The 16,736-nt window shown below is 39.9% G+C and overlaps 1 protein-coding gene across 1 annotated transcript in view; it reads right to left on the bottom strand.

Annotated features, from left to right (window-relative positions):
* wdr18 (WD repeat domain 18) overlaps positions 1–16,736 on the bottom strand; it is a 241,671-nt gene that overhangs the window by 19,340 nt on the left and 205,595 nt on the right. The window lies entirely within an intron of this gene.

Here is a 16,736-nt window from a genome sequence, read left to right as displayed (position 1 = left end):
CAAAAAAGGCAATATGCCAAGAAAAAATGAGGTACGAAGGTAAACTAGCCAAGAATATAAAGGAGGTTAGTAAAAGCTTCTTTAGGTATGTGAATAGCAAAAAAATAGTTAAGACCAAAATTGGACCATTGAAGACAGAAACGGGTGAATTTATTATGGGGAACAAGGAAATGGCAGATGAGTTGAACAAGTACTTTGGATCTGTCTTCACTAGGGAAGACACAAACAATCTCCCAGATGTAATAGTGGCCAAAGGAACTTGGGTAAAGGATGAACTGAAGGAAATTTATATTAGGCAAGAAACGGTGTTGGATAGACTGTTGAGTCTGAAGGCTGATAAGTCCCCGGGACCTGATGGTCTGCATCCCAGGGTACTTAAAGAGGTGGCTCTAGAAATCGTGGACGCATTGGTAATCATTTTCCAATGTTCTGTAGGTTCAGGAACAGTTCCTGCTGACAGGAGGGTGGCTAATGTTGTCCCACTTTTCAAGAAAGGAGGGAGAGAGAAAACAGGGAATTATAGACCGGTTAGCCTGACGTCAGTGGTGGGAAAGATGCTGGAGTCAATTATAAAAGATGAAATTATGACACACTTGGATAGCAGTAGAAGGATCAGTCCGAGTTAGCATGGATTTATGAAGGGAAAATCATGCTTGACTAATCTTCTGGAGTTTTTCGAGGATGTAACTATGAAAATGGACAAGGGAGAGCCAGTGGATGTAGTGTACCTGGACTTCCAGAAAGCTTTTGATAAAGTCCCACATAGGAGATTAGTGGGCAAAATTAGGGCACATGGTATTGGGGGCAGAGTACTGACGTGGATTGAAAATTGGCTGGCTGACAGGAAACAAAGGGTAGCGATTAACGGGTCCCTTTCGGAATGGCAGGCTGTGACCAGTGGGGTACCGCAAGGTTCGGTGCTGGGACTGCAGCTGTTTACAATACTCATTAATGATTTAGATGAAGGGATTAAAAGTAACATTAACAAATATGCTGATGACACAAAGCTGGGTGGCAGTGTGAAATGTCAGGAAGATGTTATGAGAATGCAGGGTGACTTGGACAGGTTGGGTGAGTGGGCAAATGTATGGCAGATGCAGTTTAATGTGGATAAATGTGAGGTTATCCACTTTGGTGGCAAGAACAGGAAGGCAGATTACTATCTAAATGGAGTCAAGTTAGGAAAAGGGGAAGTACAATGAGATCTAGGTGTTCTTGTACATCAGTCAATGAAAGCAAGCATGCAGGTACAGCAGGCAGTGAAGAAAGCCAATGGCATGCTGGCTTTTACAACAAGCGGAATTGAGTATAGGAGTAAAGAGGTCTTTCTGCAGCTGTACAGGGCCCTGGTGAGACCCCACCTGGAGTATTGTGTGCAGTTTTGGTCTCCAAATTTGAGGAAGGACATTCTTGCTATTGAGGGAGTGCAGCGTAGGTTCACAAGGTTAATTCCTGGAATGGCGGGACTGTCATATTTTGAAAGATTGGAGCGACTGGGCTTATATACACTGGAATTTAGAAGGATGAGAGGGGATCTCATTGAGACATATAAGATTATTAAGGGATTCGACACGCTGGAGGCAGGAAGCACGTTTCCGCTGATGGGTGAGTCCAGAACTAGAGGCCACAGTTTAAGAATAAGGGGCAGGCCATTTAGAACAGAGATGCGGAAAAACTTTTTCACCCAGAGAGTGGTGGATATGTGGAATGCTCTGCCCCAGAAGGCAGTGGAGGCCAAGTCTCTGGATGCATTCAAGAGAGAGTTAGATAGAGCTCTTATAGATAGCGGGGTCAAGGGATATGGGGAGAGGGCAGGAACGGGGTACTGATTGTGTATGATCAGCCATGATCACAGTGAATGGCGCTGCTGGCTAGAAGGGCCGAATAGCCTACTCCTGCACCTATTGTCTATTATCTTGACACTGAGGAACTTCAAGTTGCTCACTCTCTCCACTTCTGATCCCTCTATGAGGATTGGTGTGTGTTCCTTCATCTTACCCTTCCTGAAGTCCACATTCAGCTCTTTCGTCTTACTAACATTGAATATGCCAGGTTGTTGCTGCGGCACCACTCCACTGTTGGCATATCTCACTCATGTACGCCCTCTCATCACCACCTGAGATTCTATCAACAATGGCTCTATCATCAGCAAATTTGTAGATGGTATTTGAGCTATGCCTAGCCATACAGTCATGTGTATACAGAGAGTAGAGCAGTGAGCCCACAACCCTGCGGTGCGCCAGTGTTGATCGTCAGCGAGGAAGATTTGATATCACCAGTCTGCACAGACTGTGTGGTCTTCCGATTAGGAAGTTGAGGACCCTATTGCAGGAGGAGGTACAGAGGCCCAGGTTCTGCAACTTCTCAATCAGGATTTTGGGAATGATGGTATTAAATGCTGAGCTATAGTCGATGAACAGCATCCTGACGTACATGTTTGGGTTGTCTAGGTGATCTAAAGCCGCGTGGAGAGCCATTGAGATTGCGTCTGCCATTGACCAATTGTGGCAAATTGCAATGGGTCCAGGTCCTTGCTGAGGCAGGAGTTCAGTCCAGTCATAACCAACGTCTCAAAGCATTTCATCACTGTCGATGTGAGTGCTACCGGGTGATAGTCATTAAGGCAGCCCACATTATTCTTCTTTGGCACTGGTATAACTGTTGCCTTTTTGAAGCAAGTGGAAACTTCTACCTGTAGCAGTGAGAGGTTGAAAATGTCCTTGAATACTCCTGCTAGTTAGTTGGCACAGGTTTTCAGACCCTTACCAGGTACTCCAACAGGACCTTCTGCCTTGCAAGAGTTCACTCTCTTTAAAGACAGTCTGACATTGGCCTCTGAGACAGAGATCACAGGGTCATCAGGTGCAGCAGGGATCTTCACAGCTGTAGTTGTTCTCCCTTTCAAAGCATTTATAGAAGGCATTGAGTTCATCTGGTAGTGAAGCATCACTGCCATTCATACTATTGGGTTTCGCTTTGTAGGAAGTAATGTCTTGCAGACCATGCCAGAGTTGCCGTGCATCTGATATCACCTTCAACCTTGTTTGAAATTGTCTCTTCGCCCTTGAAATAGCTCTCTGCAAATCATCCCTAGTTGTCTGGTACAGGCCTGGGTTGCCAGACTTGAATGCCACAAACAATGCACCTCCTGGTTCATCCACGGCTGTTGTTAATGTACCTGCCTCAGCCACTTTGCCTGGCAGCAAGTATTCTATATGGACCATCCTCTGGGAGAAAAGGTTGTCCTTCAAGTTTCTATTAAATCTCTCAATTTTCACAGTAAACCCATGCCCTCTAATTCTTGTTCCCAAGCTCTTAATAATCTTCAGGGTAGCAGCTGTCCTTGAACCTGGTGGTATGTGCTTTCAGGTTTTTTGTAATTTTTGTAAAAAAGGAGCGGAGAGATGTCCAGGATGGGTGGGGTCTTTGATAATGTTGGTTGCTTTGCAGAAGTAGTGAAAAGAATAGAAAGTGTTTATGGGTGGGGAGTTGATGTCCTTGACATGCTGAGCTGTGTCCAAAACACTGCAGTTTCTTGCAGTCACGTACAGAGCAGCTGCCATACCAAGCAGCAATGCATCCAGAGAGGGTATCAATATATATTGCTAAGGGTCAACAGGAACATACTAAATTTCTTTAGCTTCTTGAAGGAGTAGAGGGTTTGGTGAACTTTCTCAGCCATGGTGTTTACATGACTGGACCAGGACAGGCTTTTGGAAACTTGAAGCTCTCAACATTCTGATCCTCAGCACTGTTGATGTAGACAGAAGCACGTTCACTATCCCCTTTCTGAAGTCAATTTTGTTTTGTTGACATTGAAGAAAGGTGGTTGTCATGACACCATGTTACTAAGCTCTCTACCTCCTTCCTGTACAGCCCACTACGGTGGTATTATCTGCAAAGTCTCAATGGAGTTGGAGCAGAATCAGGTTACTGAGTCATGAGTGGACAGGGGGAAAAGTAGGGTGGTGAGGATGCAACCTTCCTGCAACTTGTTCAACTTTGAGCAGACCAACAGGACTTCAAAGGATCTCAAGTAAATAATGAGGGTTGTAGCTTGTCTTGACAATGGGATATCTGTAGCCTGAGATTGTTTCCAAGGCCAAAACTGTAACATTTGATCTTGTTTATTGCAATGTTATACAACCACTGCTTGACTAACCTGTGGATATCCCCAGTAATATTCACATTATTGGGTTGATTTTTATGCATTCAAATCCGTGCCTAGGTTGATATCAATCAGTCTAATTACTTTTTGTCTTATCTCCTGATTTTCACAGGTTTACTGAGTGACACATACAACATGGCATCTGCCACTGTGCTCTGTTGCTAGAATCTACATTAAGTACAGTATTGCTGAGAAATTGCTTCTCCAATTCCTTACCTGACCTAACTGAATGACTTACTGGGTCATTTAAGAGGGCATTGCTGTAGATCTGGATAGTATAATCTAAAATGTAACAAAATATAAATTTGAATGTGGCCTTTTGTATATTAATACATTCTTTTCAAAAGGACCTAAATAAGCAAACTGTTGAGCTGTTTTATAGAGGAATGTCTTAGCTTTTTGTCTGCCCTGGCAGCTCTTGCTTAAAAGTAGGACTGACGAAGTAAGTTTCTCTTCTAACATACAATAGACCATGTTCTCCATCAAGGAAGCAGACCCCTGATGAATAACCCATGCTCATTTTCTTCCCAATGGGGCAGCCTAACACTTTGCTTTTTGAGAAATGACATCAAAGCACAGACTTCACCATCTTACCAATGCAATTTAAATAATGTTTATGAAAATACTTGTTTCTAAAGCCAACTTTCCATCACTCCCCAAACTATTTCAGCGATCAAAAAATCCAAGAATTTCATGTGAATCTAAAATGAATGTAGAATTGAGCAGTTGTTTGGTGAACACTAGACATATAATTTGCAAAGTAAAAACCAAAAATCAATACTTCATGACCTAGATGTTAATATTAAATATAATCCTCAAAAGATTGGTGGCAGCAAGGGGAAGGATAAGCTTACACTGACGTATCACTGTTGTTCTCTATGTCTTGATATACATAACTTTGAATGGTACAGGTAAAATTGAGATTTTAAGAAAGACAGAATCTGTTTCAAGGATTCTGATAAAATTTCTAATACTAATCTGATAAAGCTAATGCAGTGTACATGGATTTCAGCAAGGCATTTGATAAGGTACCCCATGCAAGGCTTATTGATCCAAGGGGACATTGCTTTCTGGATCCAGAACTGGCTTGCCTACAGAAGGCAAAGAGTGGTTGTAGACGGGTCGTATTCTGCATGGAGGTCGGTGACCAGTGATGTGCCTCAGGAGTCTGTTCTGGAACCCTTACTATTCGTGAATTTTATGAATGACCTGGATGAGGAATTGGAGGGATGGGTTAGTAAGTTTGTTGATGACACAAAGGTTGGAGGTGTTGCTGATAGTGTGGAGGGCTGTCTGAGGTTACAGTGGGACATTGATAGGATGCAAAACTGGGCTGAGAAGTGGCAGATGGAGTTCAACCCAGATAAGTGTGAAGTGGTTCATTTTGGCAGGTCAAATATGATGGCAGAATATAGTATTAATGGTAAAACTCTTGGCAATGTGGAGGATCAGAGCGATCTTGGGGTCCGAGTCCATAGGACGCTCAAAGCAGCTGCACAAGTTGACTCTGTGGTTAAGAAGGCATGTGGTGTATTGGCCTTCATTAATCGTAGAATTAAAGTTAGGAGCTGAGAGGTAATGTTGCAGCTATATAGGACCCTGCTCAGGCCCCACTTGGAGTACTGTACTCAGTTCTGGTTGCCTCACTACAGGAAGGATGTGGAAGCCATAGAAAGGGCGCAGAGGAGATTTACAAGGATGTTGCCTGGATGGGGGATCATGCCTTATGAAAACAGGTTGAGTGAACTCGGCCTTTTCTCCTTGGAGTGGTGGAGGATGAAAGGTAACCTGATAGAGGTGTATAAGATGATGAGAGGTATTGATCATGTGGATAGTCAGAGGCTTTTTCCCAGGGCTGAAATGGTTGCCACAAGAGGACACTGGTTTAAGGTGCTGGGGAGTAGGTACAGAGAACATGTCAGGGCTAAGTTTCTTTATGCAGAGAGTGGTGTGTGCATGGAATGGGCTGCCAGGAACAGTAGTGGAGGCGGATACGATAGGGTCTTTTAAGAGACTTTTGGGGTGGTACATGGAGCTTAGAAAAATAGAGGGCTATGGGTAAGCCTAGTAATTTCTAAGGTAGGAACATGTTCGGCACAACTTTGTGGGCCTAAGGGCCTGTATTGTGCTGTAGGTTTTCTATGTTTCTATGTTACTTAAAATTTCTAAATAAAATGCCCCCAAAAATGCTGATTTTATGAATACTGATGTATATAGATTAGGTATTCATTGCCTTACTACCTAAATTAGAGGAGGCACTTTAGTTTGATTTTTTTTAATGTTACTTGTTTTTCTCGCTCAGTTTTCTATATCTCAACATCTAGTACATTACGTACACGAGCAGTTAACACTATTGAATGCTGATTCAATCAGATTGAAAGGACTTTTTAAATATTCAATTCTTTTAACGAGTTCTGATCAAACAAAAGTGCACTGAAAAAATAAAATTTTTCCTCCACAAATCTGCTTGACCCAAGTATTTTCAGTTTTATATATATTCACTTCCCATTTCCAACATTTGCAGTAGTATGCCTGTTGTATTACTGTGGTAGCTTCAGGACCTTGACAAAAGTAACATGAAACATCATAAAATACTTAAACAGTAGTCTGAATCAATTAAATGATTTTATCACAGGTCATGTTTATTACTGAAGGTGACACATTGGGTTAGGGAGATGGCTCACTAAATCTCACATGACTGTTGGAAAACGTCTGGAACCCAAGTTTATACAAGTTCAGCTGTGAAAACCATCCCTACAGTAAAATGGAAGGGCATTTGGCGAATGATACGAATAGGAAGCCAAAGAAAGTAAGAGCAATCTGGCAAAAATTGTTGTTTTCCATTCATATTAAATCTTTTTTATTAAAAATAAAAAACCTTATTAATTTTTTTTTTGGTTTTGTATATTTTGTTTTATTTATTTTCATACATCATACAAACGTGTGGACTGAAATTAAGCTGGGATTGTAACAGCAGGAACTGGTTTTTTAATTCATTTTTAAAATATATTCTTTATTCTTTTTTTCCCTACAAACAAAAAAAAAGAAAAATACATTTTTTAAAATTCTGCAATGAGATAAACTTAAATCATTCCAATGCATGGAATAAAAAGTACATGCTACATTTAAGATTTTCACCATTTTGATGTAGAAAGGCTAGAAATGCTTCATTGGGATGTGTCAAATGTAAACAGAATCCACGTGCTGGCCTGGAAAGGTTCCAGAGGTGGTTCACAAGAATAATTTCAGGAATGAAAGAATGAATATATGAAAAACATGCTATGTTTCTGGGCCTGTGCTCAATGAAGCTCAGAAGGATGAAGGGTGATCTCATTGAAACTTACCAGATACTGAAATGCCAGGATAAAGTGGAGATAGGAAGGATGGTTCCTAAGATCTGAGGAAAAGAGTTTCCACAATCTCTGGTTTACATGCACTCTTGACAGCAGAATAATTTGCCTTTTAATTTTCACATGATGAGATTATTAATCATTTTGTCTCATGACTAGAGAAGTGTGAGAAAGATTAAACTTGCAATAACATATTCTGGTTAAGCCTCACTGCATGCTATTATATACATGATTCTGGATGATGCAAGTGAACTTTCAAATTACAAAGAAAATTTATTATCGAAGTACTTATATATCACCATATACAGCTCTGGATTCATTTTCTTATGGGCATTCACAGTAAATAAAAGAAACACAATATAATCAATGAAAAACCACACAAAAGACAAACAACCAATGCGCAAAAGACAACAGAATCCAAGTACTGTACAAAAAGAACAAAAAACAAAAAAAATATAAGCAATAAATATCAAGAACAGGAAATGAAATGAGTCCATAGATTATGGGAACACTTCAGTGTTGAGGTGAGCGAAGTTATCTCCTCTGGTTCAAGAGCCTAATGATAGAGAGGCAATAAACATTCTTGAATTTCATGGTGTGGGTCCTAAGGCTCCTGTACCTCCTTCTGGATAGCAGCAGTGAGAAGAGAACATGGCCTAGATGGTGGGTATCTCAAATGATAGATGGTGCTTTCTTGCAACAGCAGTTCTTGTAGGGTGGGGTGTGATGGACTGGGCCATATTCACTACTTGCTGTAAGCTTTGATATTTCTAACCCAGTCTGTAATGCAATCCATCTTCCTTCTCCTGTAGTCAATAATCAATTCTTTCGTTTTATTGACATTGAGAGATCGATTGTTGCTGTTGCACCATTCAGCAAGATTTTCAATATCCCTCCTATATGCTGATTTGTTATCACATTCAGTCAACAACAATGGCATTGCCTGCAAACTTATATGTGACAACAGAGCTGTGCCTTAAGTATAAAGTGAGTAGAGAAGAGGGCTAAACACACAGCCTTGTGGTACACCTGTGCTAGTGACGATTGTGAAAGAGATTCTATTACCAGTTGAACTGACAGGGTCTGCAAGTGAGGAAACTGTGGTTCCAGCTGCACAAGGAGGTATTGAGGCCTAGGTCTTGGAGTTTATTGATTAGATTTGACAGGATGATATTATTGAATGCAGAGCTGTAGACAATGAAGAACATCCTGATGCATGGAACATCACTGCATAGATGTTCCGGGGTTGAGTGAAGAGCAATGAAATGGTACCTGCTATGGACCTGTGGTGACTGAAGGTAGGCAAATTGGAACGAATCCAAGTCACTGTTCAGGCAGGAGTTGATAGGTTTCATCACCAACCTCTCAAAGCACTTCATCACAGTGGAGGTAAATGCTACTGGACGATAATCATTGAGGCAGCTTACCACTTTATTCTTGGGCACTGGCATAACTGAAGCCTACTTGAAGTAGGTGGGTACCTCAGACTTCCAAGAAGCAAGAGGTTAAATGTTATCAGTGAAGTGAACACTCCAGCCAGTTGATCAGCACAAGTCTTCAGTATCTGGCCAAGTTTCCTAACTGGGCCAGATGATTTCTGTGAGTTCACGCTTCTGAAGGATGCTCTCATGTTGGCCTCAGAGACTGAAATCACAGGGTCGTTGAAGGCTGTGGTAGTTTGTGAAGGTGCCTCCAAATGTTTTCAGTCAAAAGGGTGGTATGGCCACGTAGTGGTTAGCACAACACCGTACAGTACCAATGACCGAGATTCAATTCCTGCTGCTGCCTTTAAAGACTCTGTATGTTCTGTTCACAATCCCTTGGTAGGTGAATTGGTCAGTGTAAATTGTCTCATGATTAGGCTAGATTATATCAGGGGTTGCTAGGAGGCACAGTTCAAAGGGCCTGTTCTGTGCAGTATCTCAATTTTAAAAAAGTGAGTATAAAAGGCATTGAGCTCAGTTGGGTGCAAAACCTTGTCGTCACATATGTCACTTGGTTTTACTCTGTAGGAAGTGATAGCATTCAACCCCTACCACAGCTATTGAGCATCCTTCTGTGATTCTAGTTTGGTCCATAATAGCCACTTCACATGTGAGATGGCATTCCGGAGGTTGTACCTAAACGACTTGTATTTTACTTGGTCACCAGACTTGAACGCCACTGATCTGGTCCTCAGCAGATTGTGGCTCTCTTGGTTCATCCAGGGCTTCTGATTGGGGAAGACACTGAATGTTCTTGTGGGGACACTCATCTACAACTGACTCTATAAAATACATGATAACCATGGTGTATTTAGTCATATCCTCCGATGAATCTTTCAACATGGCCCAGTCCATTGACTCGAAGCAGTTGCCGCTTCTCTGCCTCCCGCAAATACCTTTTTGGTGTCCTTACTTGCTCTATAACCTTTGCCTGTAGGAGGTAGGGGAGGACAGCCAGATGATCAGATTTTCCAAAATAGAGTCTAGACATGGAACAGTAGGCATTCTTTTCATTAGTGTAGCAGTGGTCAACTGTGTTGGGACTCCTGGTACTGTAGCTGAAATATTTTTGATAATTAGACAGAGATTTCTTCAAGCAAGCCTAATTGAAGTCCCCAGCAATGATCTGAAAGGCTTCAGTGTAGGTTGTTTCTTGTTTGCCGATCGCGGCACTCAGTACATTGACAGCTTTCCTTTAGTAGTTTGTAAACTGCAGTCAGGATCAGCGAGAACTCTCTCAGTAAGTAGAACAGATGGCACTTAATCATTAGATGCTCCTTTAGTTAATATCTTTAGATTCTAAGGGATGCACAAGCTGTTGTGAGCAATAGCTCACTACTGGTTAAGTATCAAACAAATACCGAGAAGTATCTAATGCCAGAATTAACTCCCGCATCAATAAAAAACAAGCTAAAATATCGAAGATTAATGGCTTCAGAACATCTTACATCATTTAGTATTTTTAACATTTTTATTTTTAATCTCTTCTAAAATGATTTCCTTCCTTTTCAGAGTATTGTTCCATTGACATTCACTTTCTCACCTACTGATTTCTCTTAAGAAGTGAGTTTTTGACAGCAAGCTATTCATCCTCGGTGGTTCGCATTAAGAATAACTGGCCTTTATTACTTAATTTTCCTTTCTCTAGCCACAAAACTAATAGGTAGTAGTAGTATTAGTACATAGTTAGAACTAAACCAAAGTCTTATCGTCCTCTTATTCCCAGATATTAGTTTATGCAAGCTTTAGCATACCTGACTGACCAACTGAAATTTTCTACTGTCCTAAGGAGAAAATTCCCAATTGAACTGCATGTTAAGGATGAACTTTCTTCTATCCAAGCAAAATCAGTAGTAATGAGTTTAATCTATCACGTTCCCTGGTTAACTATGAATAACAGCATCAGAATCAGGTTTAATATCTCTGGCATAAGCCGGGAAATTTGTTAACTTTATGGCAGCAGTACAGTGCAATACATGATAAACATAGAGAAAAAACTGAATTGCATTAAGTATATATACATATATATATATATTAAATAGTTCAGTTAAAATAAGGAGTGGGAAAAAAACAGAAAATGAAAAAGCAGTGAGGTAGTCAAAGGCACTTTGACTTTATTATGTTAATGGGCTGGTGGCCTGATCCAAAGTCGGTAGCAGCTTAGCAAGAACTTGATGCAAACCAGAAAATTTAGGAACCCCTTAAAGGATTCCAAACAGTGAAGAAAAATATCAAGAAAATAAACATGAGAAGGTGAAGATAGTTGTGGTATCTACATGAGGAAGAAACTGGAGGTCCATGAGCCAGTCCTCATTAAGGGATTGGAAATGGAGAAGGTACATTTAAATTCCTTTGCGTTATCAAAACAGAGGATCTACCCTAGGACCAGCACTAGCACCTAATTGCCATCACAAGGGAAGTATGATAGCACCTCTACTTTCTTAGAAGTTTGCACATATTTGGCTTGTTATCTAAAAATTTGACTGGCTGCATCACGGAAACACCAATGCTCAGAAATGGAAAAATCTACAAAAAATGATGGATACAGACCAGTCCAGCACAGGTAAAGCCTTCTCCAAGACAGCAACATCCAACATCAAGGACTCCCACCACATAGGCCACATTCTCTTCTCACTACACTCAGTGGGCAAGAGGGACAGAAGCCTGAGGTTCTACACCATCAGCTTCAGAAAGTTATTACCTTACAACCATTAAGCTCCTGAACTGCCCTGGATAACTTCATTCACCTCAACTCTGAACTGATTCCACAATCTACAGATTCATTTTCAAGGACTCTACAACTCATGTTCTCAGTAATATTTACATTTTTGTATTTGTACAATTTATCTTCTTTTGCACATTGGTTGTTGGGTTTGTCTTTGCTTATACATAGTTTTTCATAAATTCTATGTATTTCTTAATTCTCCTGTAAATGCCTGCTAGAAAATAAATCTCAAGATAGTATACTGTATGGTAACATATATGTGCTTTATTAATAAATTTACTTTGACAGTTTGTTATTTCTCCTTTTAATTTTGATCTATTCCCAGTCATTCTTGCAAAGCTTCACAGTGAAAGTGCAGTGTTTAGTTGAAAGTGACTTTACACCTGAGGATACAAAGAGATATCCCACTATTAAATAGGATACCAAGAATGTGAATTCACTAATTAAATCCAAAAGTGTGGCTAAGGAGGAAAATGTAATTAGCAACAAGAGTAGAGTTTATGGCTGTATCCAAAAATGTTTCTTTCACTCTTCCTTGATGCAGGATTGTATTCAATCCAAGCTTGTAGCCAGACAGCAGTGAGGGAGTGAATTGTCTCTGATCAAGAAGAACAAGCGAAGTTGGTGCATGGTAACATTGATCCAAGTTACATATCTCCTGACTTGGAAACATACCACTTGCCCTTATTATTCTCCTGTCTAACTGCTGGAAATCTGTTAACTAAATAGAGTAAGGGAGTACTTACACCAAAAGGCTCATGAATACAGCTCACCACTATTTCTTAAAGGAAATTAGGAGTACACAATAAATGCTAGTGATGGCCAAATCCCAAAAACTAATTGAAAGTATTTCAAACATCAAGTAAACAAAATGAGTAAAATGACTTACATTATCGACACCACAAAAACTACAATGAAAATATGACTTGTTCTACTATACAGAGAATACGTCAATAATTTATTGATATTATAAATGCTGGGAAACTATAAATAAACAATATCTGTGGCCTAAAATGTCTTGGTGTCATATCAATTTCCACCCTTTTGTTCAAGTGTCTTTCGCAATATTATCAATGACAAAAGGAGGTCAAAGTGCTGGAAAACATGTTAGGAACTTATCAGTTCATATCAAAGAAATTCCCAAATTATTACGTATCAAGACAGTTATCTCTTAAAATATAGAATATAGATGGGACAGGATCACCCCTTCTCAGTGAAAATAAAACTAGTCACAACAGGACCTATAGCTCATGCACAGATTGCTTTACTTTCCCATCAATAATCACTCCATTAAACTGTCAGCAGTGACCAGACTGTAATATTCAATTAATAATATAACATTTAAAGCTTAGTAAATGAGACATCCAGCCAGGAACAAGAGTGTTTCATCAAGTCCAAAGTGAACTTAACGTTCAAATGTCAAGTTAAGTATGTCAGAAATAAAATTGATATGAAGACATATTCCAAAGGTGCATTCTTGATTTATTTCATTAAATAAGCAACAGGAAAGACAGGAAAGACTTAGCCAGACAGGCAGCGCCTATGCAGAGAGAATCAAGTGTTAACATTTCAGGTCAATGATCTGTAACTAATTTATTTCCTTGCTTCACAGAAGTTTTGAAATAAAATTGTTCCTTGCTATGAACAGATCAGTGTTGTTTATCCATCCTCAAAAAGACAATGACTTTGTTTTAAAGTTCAGTTCTCATTGGAAGGGTTCAAAGACATAGTCTCTTTATGATTCCTGAGTTCCTTCAGCATTTCGTGTGTGTTGCTTGGATTTCCAGCATCTGCAGATCTTCTTTTGTCTATGAGGCTACGTCCACACTGCACTGGATAATCCATAACCGAAGCTTTTTCTGTTCATTTTTACCCTCCGTCCACACTAAAATGGCGTTTTCGTCCCCCGAAACTGGAGCTTTTCATAAACGCTTTCCAGGGTGGGTATTTTTGAAAACGCTGCTCAGGCAGATCAGTGTGGACGGGGTAACTGGAGAAATCTGAAAACGCTATCAGACGGCAGCGCGCTATTTCACTGTTTTCTTGAACGCAACCTAACAATTTCAGAACAGACGGCAATGGGACTGAAGCCAGAAGAGTTAGAAATGTACTCAACAAATACTTTGACCCATAACTCACTGAATAAATAAGTATACTCACTTTGCCCTGCTTTCTGTCCTTGCTCGTATGAAGGTGGTTTACCTATTTATGCAAGTACTTCTCTGACAATAGATGTGTAACAGCCTAATGTAACATTGTATGGAAATACAAGATAACACTGATGCAGACATGTTTTATACATTTAACAAGGTGTTTTATTAATGTAACAGAGTTAGTCAGTTTTTCAATGTTCATCGTCAGCCGGGTCAATCTGTCCGTGAACTCCCTGTCGGTTGCTTCCGTACGCTCCAGCATTTATTTTTTTTTACTTTTAAGATCTCCTGCGCGAGAGCCAACAGCTGTCTGTCGTTTTAAGTTTTTCTAGTCTGTAACTACACAAATGCGCACTTTTACGGCGAGATTCGACACCAAACATGTCGCTTGTTTTCTGTAGATGTGTCCTGCGCATGCGCAGGAGGAGGAGATTCTCCGAAATCTCCGTTTCAGTGTGGATAGAGATATTTTCAAAAACGCATAGTGTGGACGTCTATCGTTTTTACGTGAAACCGGCGTTTTCAAAATTATCCGGTCTAGTGTGGATGTAGCCTGAGTTTGTCTGGTTGATGACAATTATCTCGTCACAAACACCATTAAAACAGATTATCTGATCATTTATCTCTTTTCCATTTGGCTTTTTTGAGACAAGTTATACATAACACTAAATACTTTAGCACCAAACACTTCAGGATTTCTATCTGCTTCAAAGGGCGATAAACATATCAAACAGCCTTGCACTCAACATCAGTAAGACTAAGGAATTGATTGTGGACTTCAGGAAGGGGAAGTCAAGGGAACACACTCATCCAGGGGTCAGCAGAGGAAAGGGTGAGCAGTTTCAAGATCCTGGGTGTCAATATCTCTTAAGATCTAACCTAGGCCCAACATATTTATGCAATTACAAATAAGGCACAACAGTGGCTATATTTCATCATGAGTTTGAGGAAACTTGGCATGACCCCAAAGAGTCTCGAAACTGTCCACAGATGTCTCAAGGAGAGCATTCTAACTGGTTGCATCGCCACTTGGTATGGAAGGACAACTGCACAGGATCAGAAAAGGCTGCAGAAAGTTGTGAACTCAGCCAGCTCCATCACTGGCATTGGCCTCCCCAGCGACGAGGCCATCTTCAAAAGAAGATGTCTCACAAAAAGTGGCATCCTTCATTAAGGACTTCCATCACCCAGGGCATAACTCTTCTCATTGCATCCATCAAGGGAGGTACAGAAGGTTAAAGACACCCAATCAACACTTAAGGAACAGCTTTATTCCCTCTGCCATCTGAATGGACAGTGCACCTTATACACTACTTCAATGTATTTTTTCTTTTTTTTGGGCTTTCTTTTTGCACCATGTATTTACTTTAATTTTTAAAATATATTTATTATTATAGTTCATATTTTTTTAAAAATTATCTATTGCAATGTTCTGCTGCAAAAAAAAAAGTTTGTAACATATGCCAGTGATACTAAACCTGATTCTGATATATCCTGACAATCTGATGGTCTCAATACAACAAGCTTTAGTTCGTTATTGCAAAATCAAACTTTACCAGAACATCATAGAGTGATGCATTATATAAGGGCATTAAATTCCTGAATATTTAACCATATTTTCTGAATGCAGTTCTGACCAATTTAAGTTCATGGTCCAGAATTATCTACACAAATAGAATGTGCTTGGATGCTTTAAGTAGCTTGTGACTTTATGTCATCTTGCTGCTTTATCCAATTCTGCTGCAATAATGTGCAACAACTCTAAGTGTTGTGAGTATACAACCAACATCTCTCAGCACCCTGTCAGAACGATGGAACACCTGGCACCAAGGCATCGCCATAAAACCCAATCTTTTGTGTCAGAATTAATAATCCCTGTATGTAATGTAGCACAACTGACAGGTTATTTCCAATCTGTGCTGGAGAAAGTGAAAGGATGAGGGTATTTGAGACATTCCTTACAAGGGTGAATAAACAGTCACATGCTCTTTTACAAATCTTGAGAACTATAAACAAATCGATGCATCAGAAATGACAGTCTACGACTTGAAATTCCAAGTTCCTCTGTAAACATTCCAGTTTCTGCTGAGTTAGTGGTCTAGTGGCACCTGCAACAATGCAGTTGATCAAAACTTAAAAAAATGTCTTGCATGGTAAATTCCCATGCTTGACTTGGGCTTTCAAAAGAGACAATAAGATGAAAATTAATAACTGATATAAATTGGCAAGGATTTCCATTGTTTCGTGAATGTGTTTAGGAATGTAAATCATCAGGTCTCAGGAATTTTGATGAAAGCAGAATTAAACTGAAAGGAAGCCCAAAATATTAAACAATAATTTGGCATTTGTTAATGTTAGAAAGACAACATACAAAAATAATAGTATATCACTTTTGGTAACAATAATACCATTCTAAATATTACTTTTACCTGACCTTTTCCTCATCTGTCTCTCAGGATCAATATGGGAACTGCACTATTCCACAGATGGGGCAGAGGGTGGCTGGCAGGCAATTAATAAGATGTTCCACTCCTTCCATTATTTAGACATTGGCTCACAGTTACCCCAATAGACACCTAATGCTCTCAGCACAATGTTGAATGTTTCTTCTCCAGTTTGAACGATCATGAGCCGGAGATTCCAAGGAGCTAATGGAAACATTGCACTTCTTCAAGAACACTTTAAGCATATCCTTGAATATTTTCCTCTGTCCATCCTCTTTGCTTGAGAGAGTTCAGAATAGGTCATCTGTTTTAAGAGTCTCGTGTCAGGCATGCATATAATACATCTTATGCCAATATAGTGTATTATTGTAATAAGGGCTTCGATAATGGGAATGTTGGCTAGGGAAAGAAT

Source organism: Hemitrygon akajei, chromosome 16, assembly GCF_048418815.1.
Source record: "Hemitrygon akajei chromosome 16, sHemAka1.3, whole genome shotgun sequence".
NCBI classification, from domain to species: domain Eukaryota; kingdom Metazoa; phylum Chordata; class Chondrichthyes; order Myliobatiformes; family Dasyatidae; genus Hemitrygon; species Hemitrygon akajei.
Note: the sequence above shows the minus strand (reverse complement) of the source record. Positions and strands in the feature narration are given on the sequence as shown.